The sequence below is a fragment of the Chrysochloris asiatica genome, unplaced genomic scaffold (genome assembly GCF_000296735.1).
Source record: "Chrysochloris asiatica unplaced genomic scaffold, ChrAsi1.0 scaffold00019, whole genome shotgun sequence".
Lineage (NCBI taxonomy): Eukaryota > Metazoa > Chordata > Mammalia > Afrosoricida > Chrysochloridae > Chrysochloris > Chrysochloris asiatica.
This window is the reverse complement of record NW_006408537.1, coordinates 1,995,020-2,011,356: the sequence shown is the minus strand read 5'-3', so window position 1 is coordinate 2,011,356 and position 16,337 is coordinate 1,995,020. Positions and strand designations below refer to the sequence as shown.

Below are 16,337 nucleotides of genomic sequence, written 5' to 3'. Positions count from 1 at the left end.
TATGATCCAGCAATTCCTCTACTTGGTATTTACCCACAAGAATTATGAGTCATAACACGAGTAGATATATGCACACCAATGTTCATAGCAGCACTATTTATAATAGGAAAAAGATGGAGACAGCCAAAATACCCATCAATTGAAGAATGGATAAACAAAGTGTGGTACATACACACAATGGAATACTATGCTACCTTGAAGAACAACAACAAAGCTGTAAGCCACCACATAACATGGATGAACCTTCAGGACATTATGCTGAGTGAAATTAGTCAGTCACAAAAGGAGAAATACTACATAAGACCATTATTGTAAAAGACTAATAGAAATAGAACACACCCAAAAGGGAAAAAAAAAAGAAACTATATATATAACTGCTGATCACTGGGAAGGATGGGATGAGAGGAGGGGAGGGAGGGAGGGCAAGATAAAGCACAGGGTAGGGAATAGACACAGGAAAGCTTGGATGCTGGGGGTGTTGGCAATACACAAGAAGGGGGAGGGGAATAGAAGAACAAGGCTGATGGGAGACCAGTCAGGCAGGTTCGCATGGGCTAAGTGGGACAGAGGTAAATGATATATGAACAACCTTGGAATAACAGGGCTTCGGGATACAGGCATTAGGACATTGTTTGAAAGGGTAAAAGAGGGGAATAATGTTAGGATGCTTGGCTATCTTTTGAATCTTGGTTTTCCTTGCCTACTATTGTGAAATAGACACTTGAGGGGTGGGGAGGAATAGCCAGAAACATCACAATAGAAAACATGTAAGCCCGTCTTCAGCCTATAACTGATTGGAATAACTTAAATGGGGCTAGAAATTGCCCAGACCCCAAATGGGGGGGGGGAGGGGTGTGTGTGGCATATAAAGGCAAGAAGTGACTGGCTTACTAACTTTCAAGAGGGAGCCTAGTTCCAGACAGGGCAGGGGTAGACAGAACCTCCACTGAATGATTTCCAATCTGTTGGGACCGGGCTGGTGAAAGGAAATGGGGTTAAGACTCTTGTGGTACAATAGTGATTAACTGCCATCAGGACTGACTGTGAGGGTCGGATATGTAGAGTTAGATTTTTTTTTTTGCAAAAAGAGGGGAGTGATTGATGGTCCCTGGGACCATCAAGTGAGAAGAGCGGAGTGTTTGACCATACCCAGAGAGGCAGTGAAGCCAGGCATGGAGACAAAGATGATGATGTGGACAGATGGAGTGGCTGGGGACCCGGGACTCAGGGAGGGAGTGGAGCTGTTTGCTGACAGCCAGGAAGGTGGGCCAGTGGGGTGTATCCTTTGGTTATTTGATGATGCATGGAGGGGATTGTAATCATTGCAATGAAATGAAATACGATAGGATGAATGTGAAGCTGAAGTGGGACAGAAGTAAATAATGATGTATGCACAACCTTGGAACAGCAGGGCTCTGGGATACAGGGATTGAGACATAGTTGGAATGGGGAAAGGGGGGAGGAGGATAATGTTAAGATGCTTGGCTGTCTTTTGAATCTTGGTTTCCCTGGCATACCATTATAAAATAGACACTTGAGGGGGAGAGAAAGGAATTGCCAGAAATATCACCATAGAAAGCTTGTAAGTCTGTCTTCTGCCTATAACTTATTGGAATACCTAGAATGGGGCTACAATGTGCCCAATGAAGTAGGCTTCCTTCGGAGCCTCTGCATTACATAAGACCATAGGTGGAATCCTGAACCTCATCCAGAATCTTTTGAGGTGGGAAATTTCCACTTGAGAGGACAAGCATACCAGCCTGGAGAGGCTAGAAGAACAGAAGATACTTCTTGAAAGAAAGACCGACAGGAAAATTGCAAAACAATATAGGCAGACTGACTGATTACTACAAGAAAAAGCAAGTTGCTCGCCCAAGAGACATCAAGTCAAGTGATCAGGTCCTCTCAGGGCAAACCTCCTTCTAAGACTAAGACTCAATGGAAATACAAACTCTGATAGGTGACCACATTCGTCACCGATAAGGGGAAGTAAGAGAAAAACATCAATGAAGCTGTGAGCTAAGTCCGACCACATTCAATAGACTCCTGCCAACCTGGGTTGAGTTCTGATTGGCCAGCAGTATGGCAAGACCTGGGGATTCTTGGGCCCAGAGACAGGGACATAGTCACAGAGGACTCAAGTGGAGAGTGAAGCATCCAGTTGATAAGAAGAGAGGGCATATGCACAAGAACACCCACACTTGCAGATAATACCCACTTGACCTGGCTTCAATGACTGGATGACCAGAGCTCAACCAGAAGAAGTAAGAAGATATAAAAAAGAGTAATCTGATACAATTTGATGAACTTGACCTACACCTATGGATGCAGTAGCTCAAAAGAGAGAACAAATCTTTACAGCAAGGATCATTCCCACCCCCTCCATACACAGAGTGGACAGGGATAGGCAACTTGGTCATTGGCTACCCAGAATGGGGGGGGGGGGGCTACAGGGGCAAGAAGTGACCGGCTTACAAGATTTCAAGAGGGAGTCTAGATGCAGAGGTGTGGAGGAAGGTAGAATCTCCACTGAGTAGTATCCAATCTGTCTAGGCAGGGCTGATGAAAGGAAATGCGTATAGGTGCCTTGTGATACAATAGAGAATAATTGTTATCAGGACTGATTGAGAGGGTTGGAAATGTAAAGGTAGACATTTTGTGGCAAAAGGAGGGGAGTGATTGCTTTGCAGTCTAGGAGCAGAGGTCCCTGGGACCATCAAGGGAGAAGATCGGAGAGCAGGATCCTACCCAGAGAAGCAGTGATGCCAAAGATGGAGGCAGAAACAATGACGTGGAGAGATGGAGTGGCTGGGAACTTTAGACCCAGAGAGGGAGAAGGGCTCTGGGAGAAGACCCAGAGAGGGAGAAGGACAACCAGGTGGCAGGCTTGCAGGTTATATCCTTTGGTTGGTTGATGATGCATGGAGGGGATTGTAACCATGGCAAAGAAACAATACATGATAGAATGAATGAATGTAAAGCTAGTGTTCTCCCATGTAAATTATTACATAATTCACAATAAAACATTAAAAAAAAAAAAAGAATGAAGGGACCCTGAAACTTTTTCTTGAATGCTGTGAAGCTAGAGTGACTTGGAGAAACGATGACATGAAAGAGACAATATAACAGTGTTTGTATAAGCACAAGCTCTTATAAGCCTCTTTCAAGCATTGAAATGCTACATTCCTACAGTTAGTCAACATTACAGTTTTTAAAGATTCTGCACTTTCTTGGCTGGCTTATTTTTCTTGGTTCTTCAATTTGTCAATGGTTTTCCTCAAATGTAAAGACAAAAATTGAGTCTTATCCATGTAGACTAATAGATAAAACAGTGAAAAGTATAAAATGAGAAGAAAAACTCCCTGCTTCTTACCCCTACAGAATTTCCATCTTAAGTACCACTACTCAGAGGGAACTGAGATGTCAGTAGTTAAAAAATTTATGTGTCTGTGTTATTATTGCTTTAATAAAAATAACGAGATTGTTGTTAAGTGCCGTTGAGTCATTTTCAACTAATAGCTACCCTGTATGGGGGTTTTGGAACCTGTAAATCTTTGCAGAAGCAGAAAGCCTCATCTTTCTCTCACTGAGTGCTGTGAATCACTCACCTTGTAGTTCAAAGTCCAGAGCTTATTCTATAAAGCCACTATGATTCCACAAAAATAATGATAGTAGACCTCATTGATATGCCAAATGGAAATCCTGAAAAGTGAATTAATTATTGCTTAAACCAAGTCAAGAAATGGGAAACAGAAGAAAAGTAATTTTTCTAGACATGTTAAGCTTTCTACTAAGGAATTAGTGACTCCCTTTGGGACATAATTCCATTTGTTTAGCTCCAATTTGATTATGGTTGTGGTGCTTGTGTGCCATTGAGTTGGTTCCAACTCATAGCGACCCTGTATAGGGTTTCTGAGACTGTAAATCTATAGAGGAGCAGAAAGCTTCATCTTTTTCTCATGGAGCAACTGGTAGATTCAATTTACTGACCTTGCAGTTAGCAGCCCAGCTTATAACCCACTATGCACCAAGACTCCTTTTTTTGACTATAAGTTCCTGAAAGTAATCATCACAGAAGAAGGGAGTTGAAGGTGATCCTCTTGTGTTGGTCTGATTAAGTCTCTTCCTCACTAGGCAGTGTTGGTAGAACATACTGAACATATGGAAAATAGACTTTTCATATATCTATTAACATCCTCTACCTATTTAATCACTTTATGGACAAATTGCAGGTCCTAGAGCCATACCATGGATGATACAGAAAATACAAAGTTCTTAGCACCGTGCCTGATATAGGATAGCATGAAATACATAATGCCACCATTCATCATGGCTCTAACTGGGGTGGTGAATTGAACATTTGTATATCACATTGACAAGTTTGTTATTGCTCCTATAACAAATTACTACAAATTCAGTTACTTAAAATAACACCTATGTGTTAGCTCACAGCTCTACAAGTCAGAAGTCTGGTAAAGTTGACTCTCTTTGCTTTGAGGCTCATCAGGCAAGAAGAAGGTATCTAAAGTCTACATGAATGTAACATAAGGATTGGAGGAAGACTTGTTAACCACCTGCGATATGCAGATGATAAAACATTTATTGCTGAAAGCAAAGAAGACTTAAGATATTTACTGATGAAGATGAAAGACAGCAGCCTTAGTATGCATTACACTTCAATGTAAAGAAAATAAACATCCTCTCTACTAGTCCATCATGACAAATGGAAAAAAGTTTGAAGTTATCAAATAATTCATCTTGCTTGCATCTACAATCAACACTCATAGAAACAGCAGTCAGGAAATCAAAGAAGGTACTGCATCTGGCAAATCTGCTATAGACGATCTCATTTAAGGGTCAAATAGCAAAAGATATCAGTTTGAGGACTAAGATGCCCCTGACCCAAGCCATGGCATTTGTGATTGTCTCATATGTATGTGATAGTTGGGCAATGTATAAGACAGACTGTAGAAGAATTGATGCATTTAAATTATGGTGCTAGAGAAGAATATTGGAAGTACGTTGGACTGCCAGATGAGCAAACACACCTCTGTTGAAATAAGTACAGCCAGAATACTCCTTAGAAACCAGCATGGTGAGACTTCATCTCTCATACTTTAGAAATGTTATCAGGAGGTACCAGTGCCTGGAGAAGGACATGATGGAGAGCAAAATGAAGAGTCATCAAAAAAAAGGAAGAACCCCAATGGGATGAACAACACAGTGGCAGCAGTGATGGGCTCAAAGGCAATAACAATTTTGAGGATGGCGTAGGACTGGTCAGTCTTTCATTCTGTTGTGCATAGGGTTACTATGAGTTGTAATCGACTCAATAGCACTAAACAACAACAGGTCTGCATTTCTTTCTATTATGTCTGAAGATGAATCTACTTCCAAGCTTACTTGAAACATGTTGTTGACTAAATTTAATTCCATATGACTGGAGGACTCAAGTCCCCATTTCCTTGTTTGCTGTTGTTGGTTGGGGGTCAGGCCCAGCTAACACAAGCCATTCACATTCCCTGGTTCATGGTCTCCTTCATCTTCAAATTCAGCAACAACAATTGATTGAGTTCCTTTCATGCTTCAGATCATCTGCTCTTCTACTACATCTCTCTGACTCCAGCCAGAGAAAGCTCTCTACTTTTAAGGGCTCATAGGATTAGATTGTGCCCACCCAGATATGGCACTGTAGGATCAGCACTGGAGAGTAACCACAAAGTCAGCAGTTCAAACCCAAATCTGCTCCTCAGAAACTCTGTACAGGGTCACTATGAATCGGACCTGATTCAACATCACTTAAAAGCAACAGCAGCAACCCAGATAGTATATGCTCATTTCTTCACTTTAAGATTCATGACCTTAGTCATATCTGTAAAGCCACTTTGCCCTATTCACATCTCCAAGGTTTAAGGCAGGAATGTGTTTGAGACTGTTTTTGGCCTGCCATATGTGTGTGTGTGTGTGTGTGTATGTGTGTATTTCTAAGGCCTCAGTTTTCGGTGTGGAAGGTGAAATAATAGGAAATAGTATGAAATAAGAAATAGTGCATTGGAATACTTATGTTATCTTTTCAAGTAGTCTTCCTCCTCAGAGGACTTTTGGAAATGGGAAGCAATCCATATCCATTCTGTGGAATGAATATCAAGTTCTGATGTTAAAGCTTTGTTATCTTGATGTAATTATATAACATTATGATGCTTAGCTTGATCTTTGCTTTATTCTTGACATACGTTAAAGCAAGAAAATTATGCTGTAGGATGAACAGTGGACAACAAACTGTAAGGTCCATAGTTTAAACCCAACAACCACTCCTCAGAAACCCTATACAGGATCGCTATGAGTCAGAACTGACATAATAACACTCAACAACAACAATTGTATTTTAAATATGATTATTTACTATAAATTGTGTGTTTGTTTGTTATGTTACTATTTCTAAATACAGCCACCATTTGCTCATTTACCAATAGAGCCTTAGTTAACAGAATCTGAATGTAGGCATTAGAAACTTCTGGATGTCCAGTGGCTGATGATGCTTGGTGACACAGCCATAAATGTCTAAAATAAAGGGAAGCAACTCATTTTCCCTGGATCTTTCAGACCCATCTATGGCCCACCCAAATAGCTGAGTATGAGCTTGCAAAAGCTTAGATGAGGGAGCACTGCATTTTGCAGCAATTAATTTTGCAGAGGAAACAGTCTGTTTAAAGATGCCTGCAGCACTCACTAAAATGGGGGTTGTTTTTCAAGGCCACCAGAGCTGCAGTTGGCTAAGGCTGGCTCATCAACAAAACAACAATGCTAAAATATGGCTGCTGGGTTTTGCTAAGGAAGGGACTAGAGGGGCAATGAATTATGTTCACCTGCTAGATCTGGGAGAAGACTGTAATTGTTTAGCCCCCTAGCACAACCCTGCAAGGGTTAAAATGACAGAGATATTAGTTGGTGATGGCTAAAATTGTTGGTTTGAAGCTCTCGGCAATACACAGACTGTTATTTACCGGACTTGGTCGATTTACTTCTTAATGCAATAATGACCTGTGAAATGAAACGTGAGCTAGACAATTGTTCCTCATTGTTTCCAGTAAAACATCCTTTCATACCCCATTAAACCACCATTAATTCCATATGAAAGAGAGTCATGCACAAGCAACCTATGGTCTCTTTCTTATTCTCAGACTTCCTTGCTCCCTCCTGGCTGGTTTTCCCTCTTTGTGTTTTCTCTTTTCTTCCTTTTTCTCTCCATTTCTCCAAATAAAATATGAACATAACTAGGTACATGGAGAGAAACTATTTTGGAAGACACACTGAGATACATCTTTTCCAAAACTGGGGCAATGTACCAAAGCTATGCAACTCACCTGGCTCTCCATTTGCTAGATATGGGAACTTTTTTAAAAAAAATTAAGGAGCAGTTGTTTAGTAGTGTCTTTTAAAAAAAAGACCCAGATACTTATTCCAGGTGGGTGGGCGCACAACCCCCATAAGGGTGTGCTGAGTAACCACCACTGGAAGTCTCCCTGTTTTCCAGGAACCTCACTAGTTTTGAACCTCCTTACCTTATTCCTGAGCCTGCTCTAGCTTGCCATTGCTAAACCACTGGAAATTCCATGGGTCAATTCTAATTCATAGAGACTCTAGAAGACAGGATAGAACTGCCTCATAGGGTTTCCAAGGCTGTAGTCTTTACCATGGAGTGATGTGGCTCTGTAGAATAAACACTGGACTTACAGGATAAACTACAATGTCCACAGTTTGAGCCCACTAGCTGCATGGCAGAAGAAAGATGAAGCTTTCCATGTCTGTAAAGATTTACAGCATCAGAAACCCTGTACAGGGTCACTATGAGTAGGAACCGACTCCATGGAACTTAACTGCACCAACCTTTAGTAAAGCAGAATGCTAGAACTTTCTTCCATGGAGTGGCTGGTGGGTTCAAACTGCTGACCTTTTGAGTAGCAGCCAAGCGCTCAACCACTGCACCACCAAGCACTAAATCACTGCACTACCAGGGCTCCTAATAACTAAGGAATTCACCAAAAACTGCTGAGACACATGGCCTGAGAGAGACTTCTGTTGTATTTATTTTCCTTAATCACTTTTTCTAACTTTTTTTAAGGGTCTTCTTAACTTATTTGGCTTTGGGGCAGGGATTTTTGCTAGCCGTTTTTTCCCTTGCTGTTAGCTGGGTGACTATGTCACAGGACATAATGAATTCCATGGCATTGTTTTCAGCTGCTCAGGCCTCTAGGGATCTAATCAGCTTCCTCCCTGACGCAGAGTAGAAGCTTACCTTGCACTCTGTAAGGTTTTAATGGCTGATTTTTCACAAATAGATTGTCAGGTTTTCCTCACAAGAAGCTTCTGGTTGGAATCACACCTCCAACCTTTTCATTAGCAGTCAGGCTCAGTAATTATGTGCAGTCTCCAGATACTCTTAACAATTATGTTGTTGTTGCTGTTAAGTGTCATCGAGTCATTTCCGACCCATAGCAATCCTGTGCAGGGGTTCCAAGGAGTGGCTGGTAAACTTTAACCACCAACCTTGTGGTTCAAACAACTTTGCGGTCCAGCGCGTTAGCCCATAGCACCATGCCAGGACTACAACAGATATATGTTGTTGTTAAGTGCCCTTGAGTCAGTTCTGACCCATAGCGACCCTGGACAGGGTTTCTGAGAAGCGGCTGGTGAATTTGAACCATCGACCTTGTGGTTCAAACCGACACTGCATTGCAGTCTACCGCATTAACCTACAGTGCCACAGCAGGACTTCAACAGATATCTGTTGTTGTTGTTGTTGTTGTTGTGTGCCGTGGAGTCAGTTCTGACTTTTAGCGACCCTCTACAGGGTTTCCGAGGCTGTAAATCTTTATGGGAGCAGAAAGCCTCATCTGTCTCCCTCCCGCTGAACAGCTGGTAGTTTGGAATAGCTGACCTTAAGGTTTGCAGCCCGATTCGTAACCACTACACTACCAGAGCTCCTTAACAGATATATGTTGTTGTCAAGTGCCGTCGAGTCGGTTCCGACCCATAGCGACCCTTTATAGGGTTTCCAAGGAGCAGCTGGTGAGCTTGAACCACCGACCTTGCAGTTCAAACGACTTTGCAGCCTGGCGCATTAACCCACAGTGCCACACCAGGACTCCTAACAGATATATGGTGGTGGTGGTGGTTATGTGCCGTGGAGCCGGTTCCCACTCATAGCGACCCTGCACAGGGTTTATATATAGTAGGACCTTAATCTCACAGATAAAACAATAGCGGTAGCTGATGAAAGATGTGTGGGTTATCTGGGTTGTGAAACTTTGACTTGATTTATAGCAGCATTGTGCTCAATAAGAAAGCGTGATATGCATTTATTTCTACCTCAATATCCATTTAATGAGCACAAACTCTGGGCCAGGGTATACAGTAAGTACTTACACATGTTACTGAATCCTTACAAGAGAACTCAAATGTAATTATTGGCATTCCCATTTTACAGGTGAGGAAAGCAAGCTTCAATGCATATAGTTTATAAGTGATAGAAGTCCTGGTGTGGTGCTGTAGACTAAGCACTGGACTGCTAATCACAAGGGTAAGGTTGGTGGATCAAACCCACCAGCTGCTCTTTGGAAACCTTGTACAGGGTCCCTGTGAGTCAGAACTGACTCCACAGCACTTAATAACAGCAACCTACGGTCTCATCCTTCTTTGTCAGATTTTTCTTGCTTCCTCCTGACTTGTTTTCTCTTTTCTTACTTTTTCTCTCCATTTCTCCATAATCAATAATCAGTGATAAGGTAGACACAAAAACCATTGACTTAATTCTGACTCATAATGAATCTAAAGGACAGAGTAGAACTGTCCTATAGGATTTCCAAGGCTATATATCTGTAAGCAGACTACCACATCTCTCTCCTGAAATAAGGCAGATGTTATTGTTGCTGTTGTTAAGTGTCCCCCCACCCCACCGCCAAGTTGGATCCAACTCATAACAACTATATGCACAACAGAATGAAACCCAGTGCCCAGCCCTGTGCCATCCTCACAGTGTTGCTATGTTTGAGTCCACTATTGCTGCCAATGTATTAATCTGTCTTCTTGGGGGTCTTCCTCTTTTTGGATAACCGTCCACTTCACCAAGCATGATGTCCTTCTCCAAAGCTTAGCCTCTCCTGACAACATGGCCAAAAAATGAGAGACAAAGTCTCATCATCCTCACTTTCAAGGAACATTCTGGCTGTACTTTGTCCAACATAGATTTGTTTGTTCATTTAACAATTGATAATTCTTTCAATATTCTTTGCCAACTCCATAATTCAAATGCATGAATTTTACTATGATCATCCATATGCATTGTCCAACTTTCACATGTATATGATATGAAGAGATTAAAAATACCATAACTCATGTCAGGTGCGCTTTATTCCTCAACGTGACATCTTTGCTCTTTTAATACTTTAAAAATTCTTTTTGCAGCAGATCTTCCCAATGTAATATGTTGTTTGATTTCTTGACGGCTACCACCATGATCATTTACTGTGGATCCAAGCAAAATGAGGTCTTTCATAAATTCAATCCTTATTTATCAAGATGTTATTTATTGGTCCAGATGGGTAGATTTTTAATTTCTTTTCATTGAGGTGCAATCCATATTGAGGGCTGTAGTCTTTGCTTCCTTCAACCAAGACTGTGTCAGCTGCATATCATAGGACAAGCTTGGACTTACTGATGATTTCTTCTATTTCATTTTAGTAGCAGAAATATGTAGTATACCATAGTTTATGGCACAGAAATCTCTTATTCAAATGATAAGGAAAAAATAGACAATTAGTTAAAAATAGTGTTAACCAAGACTGTAGTAACTATTTGTAGTGCAAGATGTACTTATTTACATGGTTTAATATCTTTGGTTTTAAATAATTTTTTTAAACTACCCCTGTCATCATCAGTTTTTAAAAATATCAAGTTTTGAAATTCTCAACCATTATTCCCACTTTTCTCCAAAAAATCTCACTTCAGCCTGAATTGTTTTTCAATGGTCAACAGTTTAGTTGATAGAGGCTCTAATAATGGTGTATATGATGCCGACATTCCAACCCCACTGCCGTCAAATTGATTCTCACTCATAGAGACCTAAAGGATAGAGTAGAACTACCCCGTAGTTTTTCCAAGGCTGTAAATCTTTACAGAAGCAGATTGCTGCCGCATCTTTCTCCCATGGAATGACTGGTGGATTTAAACTACTGACCTTTCAGTTAGTAACTGTGCTTTAACCACTGTGCCACTAGGGTCCCTTGTGTATATGATGTTGTTATTGTTGTTAAGTGCCGTCAAATCGGTTCCAACTCATAGTGACCCTGTGTAGGGTTACCAAGGAGAAGCTGGTAATTTGAACTGCTGACCTTGTCATTTGTAGTCCAGTGCTTATCCTACAGTATCACACCAGGACTGTAGACAGTACCTGGTATTTAGATGAGATCGGGTTCATTCAAGGTGGTCTGGCCATGGACTGTACCTGGTATTTAGAAAGTCCAGTAGAATTCTTCATATTCCTTCTGCCAAATTGGGCTGTCTTTGCTGGAGAATGGATGGCATGGGAGACTGAGTACTAACAAAGGCTGTCTGTTTATGACAAGGAGAAATCCATTTAGGCTGACCATAAGTACTCATTTGTTGTCTATTCTTAAATGGTGCTCATCACCTCATTCCTTCCTTGAAATTTCCCATAGTAACCATGTCCAGTATTTACTACTTCACAGCTGATATCATAGAATTTCTATGGGCCAAACGACTCATTCAGGATCCTACAGCCTATCAGACCATACTTTTGATCCATTCTTTAATTCAGTGTTTCCCCCATATATTCTAGTTGTTAAGTGTTGTCTAGTCAGTTCTGACTCGTAACAACCCTGTATATAACTTCTGAGGAGCCGCTGATGAGTTTGAACCAACAATCTTGTGGCTAGCAGTCCAGTGCTTATCCTACAGCACTGCACAAGGACTCCTCCCCCTATATTAGGAGGCCTTTTAATAAAAAGGTAATTAAGGAAGAAATAAGTAAAGCAATTAGCGAAGTAACAAATGATTAAGGACTCATTTAAAACAAGCTTTATTTTCTCTTAAAGAAAGAACAAATGAGAATAACCCTTTCCTGTTCAGAGAAGGCCCTTCCTGTGGGTGTTGCATGTTTCAAGGGAGCATTGGGAGGTCCTTTGTGTCCTTCGTGGGAATCCTTTTCCATAGTGCCTGGAAAGAAGAGGATTATTCCTCTTCAGACAACCTTGGAGCTTACGGATGATGTCATTCATTCATGTTACATTTTGTTTACAGTGGTTAATTATGGAAGCAAGTGTTGATAACTTCTTTCCACAACTAGATTATAGCATCCTGGAGAGCTGGAAAGATTATACTAATGGGAGTTTAAGTTAATTTTTGTATTGATTTCTCTATTACTGTATAATAATTATTTATTACAGCAACTCCCTTTATTGGCTAATTCTTATGTCTCAGGCATTGTGTTAGGCACTTTATTCATCATATCTTTACAAGAACTTGGAATATATCATTTTCCCCATTCTAAATATGGAAAAACTGAGACTCGCAGAGTTTAAGGATTTAATTTATGATAATGTTATCAAGTGGTGAAGTGAGGATTTTGCCCTTGCTTTTTCCTTAACGTCCATGACTTTTCCCTTACATAGACTCTCTGGGGAATGTAGGTATAAGTGGGATTCAGTCTTGACCTTCAAGATGTGACAAATTGTTAACAGGATAATCCAAAGTGGCTCCACGTGATAGGCATTGAACTGCTAACCACAAGGTTGTGGTTACAGTGCACCAGTAGTTCCGTAGGAGAAAGATGAGGCTTTCTGTTCCAACAAAGATTTAAAAAGCCTCAGAAACCCTACAGAAGGTCCAACTTGAAGGCACTTAACAACAAGAACAACAATGTACCAACTATATTATGAAGCAATACATGCTAAGCCACTGCAAATACATAAGTAGTTCTCTGAGTGAATTACATCATGAAGACTATGGCAATGGTAAGAGAGGCTCTCTAGATTGATAAAAGGCATTAGTAAAAAAAAATACACATATTGCAAAGTGTGGGATATATTTCATTTGGCTGCAGGACAAGAAACAAATTGAAAAGAAAGGGAAAATGGAGCCATAATTTTTTATAGAGCTTTGAATGCACTAAAGTACTTCTATGTGATCCAGTATTATTGAGGGAGACGTTCTAGATTTCAGTGTAGAAGAGCACGTTGTTGTTGTTATGTGCTATAGAGTTGTCCCGACTCATAGCGACCCTGTACAGGGTTTCCGAGGCTGTAAATCTTTACAGGAGCAGAAAGCCGTATCTTTCTCCTGCGGAACAGCTGGTAGTTTCGAACTGCTGACCTTATGGTTCGCAACCCAAAAACTATCAGAGTTCATTAGAAGAGCACGTAGGGAGCTGAATTTTAGGAAGATTAGCTTAGACAGCAGGAAACGAGGTAAAGAATGAGTTGAAGTATGGATCAAAATGGAAAGATGTGTTAGGACATCTTTGTTGCAATTGTTTCGATTAGGAGGAAATCCATTGAGGACCCGAAGGAGATGTATGGCAATGAAAATGGAGAGGCTGGTACAAATCAAAGAAATACAGAAGAGGAAATAAAGAGTTTTTCAGCTCCTGACTTTGAACAGTGACTTCATTGTCCACAGTTAGGGTATCTCAGGGAGTAGAGTTTCCAATAGTTGATATAGGAAATAAGGAAGAATAGGGTACATTTTTTTTGTTTTTTTTTGCTTTTAGTGAGTTTGAGGTAACCTCTATATAGCAAGGGGGATATTCAGATTTTCACCTAATAGATGGACTCTCCAGGATTAGAACTGAGGAGATAAACTGGAGCTAGATATAAAATAGAAAATTATCTGAAATGAGGTGATAGATGAAACAATTGCTAAAGAAAAGAGGAAGAAAAGAAACCAAATCCAAAACTTGAGATACTGCATGGCATTTTAGGGAAGGACAAGAACAACAGTGTATCAACTATATTATGAAGCAATATATGCTAATATATTGGATTTTTGGTTGAAAATGTGTGAGAGGTAAGGGGACACAAAGGAAAATGACCTACTGTTGGAGCAGAAACAATGTCTGCTTACTGGCTGTATTCTGAGGTGTTTTAAGTAAAATAATAAGCTGTAACAGAAATGAGCGAGGGAGTCATCCAGTGAAAAAGAATCTAGCTATCCTTGCTCAATGATGGAGGAAGTAGGTGCAGATATAATGTGATATGAGGGATTCATCTCCCCAGGGCCTTGCTGACCCCCAATTCCTCCTGTAGCCATGCTGTCTTTCCTTTCTAGTTGAAATTGCTACCTTTGGTGCTGTAGTTTCTCATCAGAAATTCAGTGTTAACATGTGCACATTCATTCATTCATACATGCATTCATTTGGGAGGTGTTTATTGGGCATTTCTTATGTTCCAGGTAATATGATAAAAGCTCAATGGACAAAATAACATGATATCTGTCCTCCTATATTATTGGGGAAAATAAACAAGTGGAAAAATAAAGAAGATATGTAATTATATGTTAAGCTAAATGCTATAGAGAAGACAATAGAAACATCATAAATGCATCATAATTTAGAATGATAAGGGTAAACATCATTGATGGTTGTTACTTGAAAGGGATATTTATACAGATACAAAAATGTTAAGTGAGAGCTGACCAGGTAATGTGTCAAAGAAAACATTTTCTAGACACAGAGAGCAATTTGTGTGGAAGTCCCAAGACAGGAAGAGTGTAGGCATTGGAAGAAGAAGACTAGAGGGACCTATCTTAGTAGGCATGCAGATGAGATGCTTCTGATGAGTAGATGAGACCCAGATCATGAATCCTGTGGGGCATTTTAAAAAATTGGAATTTTATTCTTCTTGCAATGGTGACTGCAATAATTTACTTTACTTTTTTTTTTTTTTTTTTAACTGGAGAAATGAATGGATATTTAAAAGAGCAGGTAAGAGAGAAGTGAATTAGCAATTTTGTGGCCATAATCCAGGTAAGAAATGTGATGTGGATTATTCTGGTGGCAGTGGAGATCTGTTAATTTTGAAAATATTTAATGAAAGCTTTAAAGATTTTGTTGTTGCTAGCTGTGTTGAGTTGACCCCCAAGTCATGGCAGCCTCATGCACAACAAAACTAAACACTGCCACCCCAGTCCTATGCCATCCATATGACTGGTTGCAGATCAGATTGTTGTGATTTCATAGGAAGGTTTTCATTGGCTGATTTTTGGAAGTAGATTGGCAGGCCTTTCTTCTCAGTCTATCTTTGTCTAGAAGCTCCGCTGACACCTTTTCAGTATCATAGCAACATGCAAGTATCCACGAACTGAAAGTTGGTAGTTACATATGAAGTGCATCAAACCCTGGCTCCACATGGAGGTGAGATTCTACCACTGAACTACCAAAATAAAAAATTGTGATTGGTAACTGGAATTAAGAAGATTGTGTTCTTTTGGCAATTTCCTCGTGACCCTACTTTTATGAACATATCGCTGAAGGTTTCCTAATGCTTAGAATGTTAAATACCATATAATTCATGGACGCTGTTAAGTGCCATCAAGTCGGTTCCAACTCATAGCAACTCTGTATAGGATTTTGGAGGCTTTAAATATTTGTGGGAGCAAAAATCATCATGTTTATCCTTTGGAGCAATTCGTGGGCTTGAACCGCTGACCCTGTAATTTGAAGTCCAGTGGTTGTCCTTCAGAGTCACAGTGTTCCCTATATAATTTATTGCAACTCATAGCAATTAAGACATTCTAAAAATATGCATAATGAAAAAAATCTCTTTTAAGACTTTCTTTTTTGCACATTATCAAAAGATTTATGGCAACATGTCATGTGTCACAAACTGTACCAGATACTTGGATTATGGATGTGATTAAGGTATAATTCCTGCTCTTGAAGATCTGTCAACAATGTATCTAGTCTTTGCTACAAGGGAGGACTGCTATTTTTTGTATCGTAAAATATAATCAATCTAATTAAAATATTGGAAAATTAGTTATATTGTTATATAAATCGATATATTTATGAAATCATTTATTATTTATAAAAGCAATGATATGTATTCTCTTTTGATTTTCACAACTAATCTCTGAGTCAGAGTTTTTATCCCTCAGGACATATTAGTAATACTGGAGATATTTTAGTTTGTCATGACCAGAGGAGGCGCTGCTGGCATCTAGTGGGTACAGCTTGGAATGCTGCAGAACGTCCCCTATACACAGGAGAGTCCCTACAACACTTATTCAGACCAAATTATCAGTTATACCGAAATTAATTTCTG

The 16,337-nt window shown here is 40.0% G+C and overlaps 1 protein-coding gene and 1 pseudogene across 1 annotated transcript in view; one reads left to right on the top strand and one right to left on the bottom strand.

Moving 5' to 3' along the window:
- The window catches only part of PKHD1 (polycystic kidney and hepatic disease 1 (autosomal recessive)), a 722,421-nt gene that overhangs the window by 547,579 nt on the left and 158,505 nt on the right, over positions 1-16,337 (top strand).
- Positions 14,234-16,337, bottom strand: part of LOC102842175 — a 7,853-nt pseudogene continuing 5,749 nt past the window's right edge.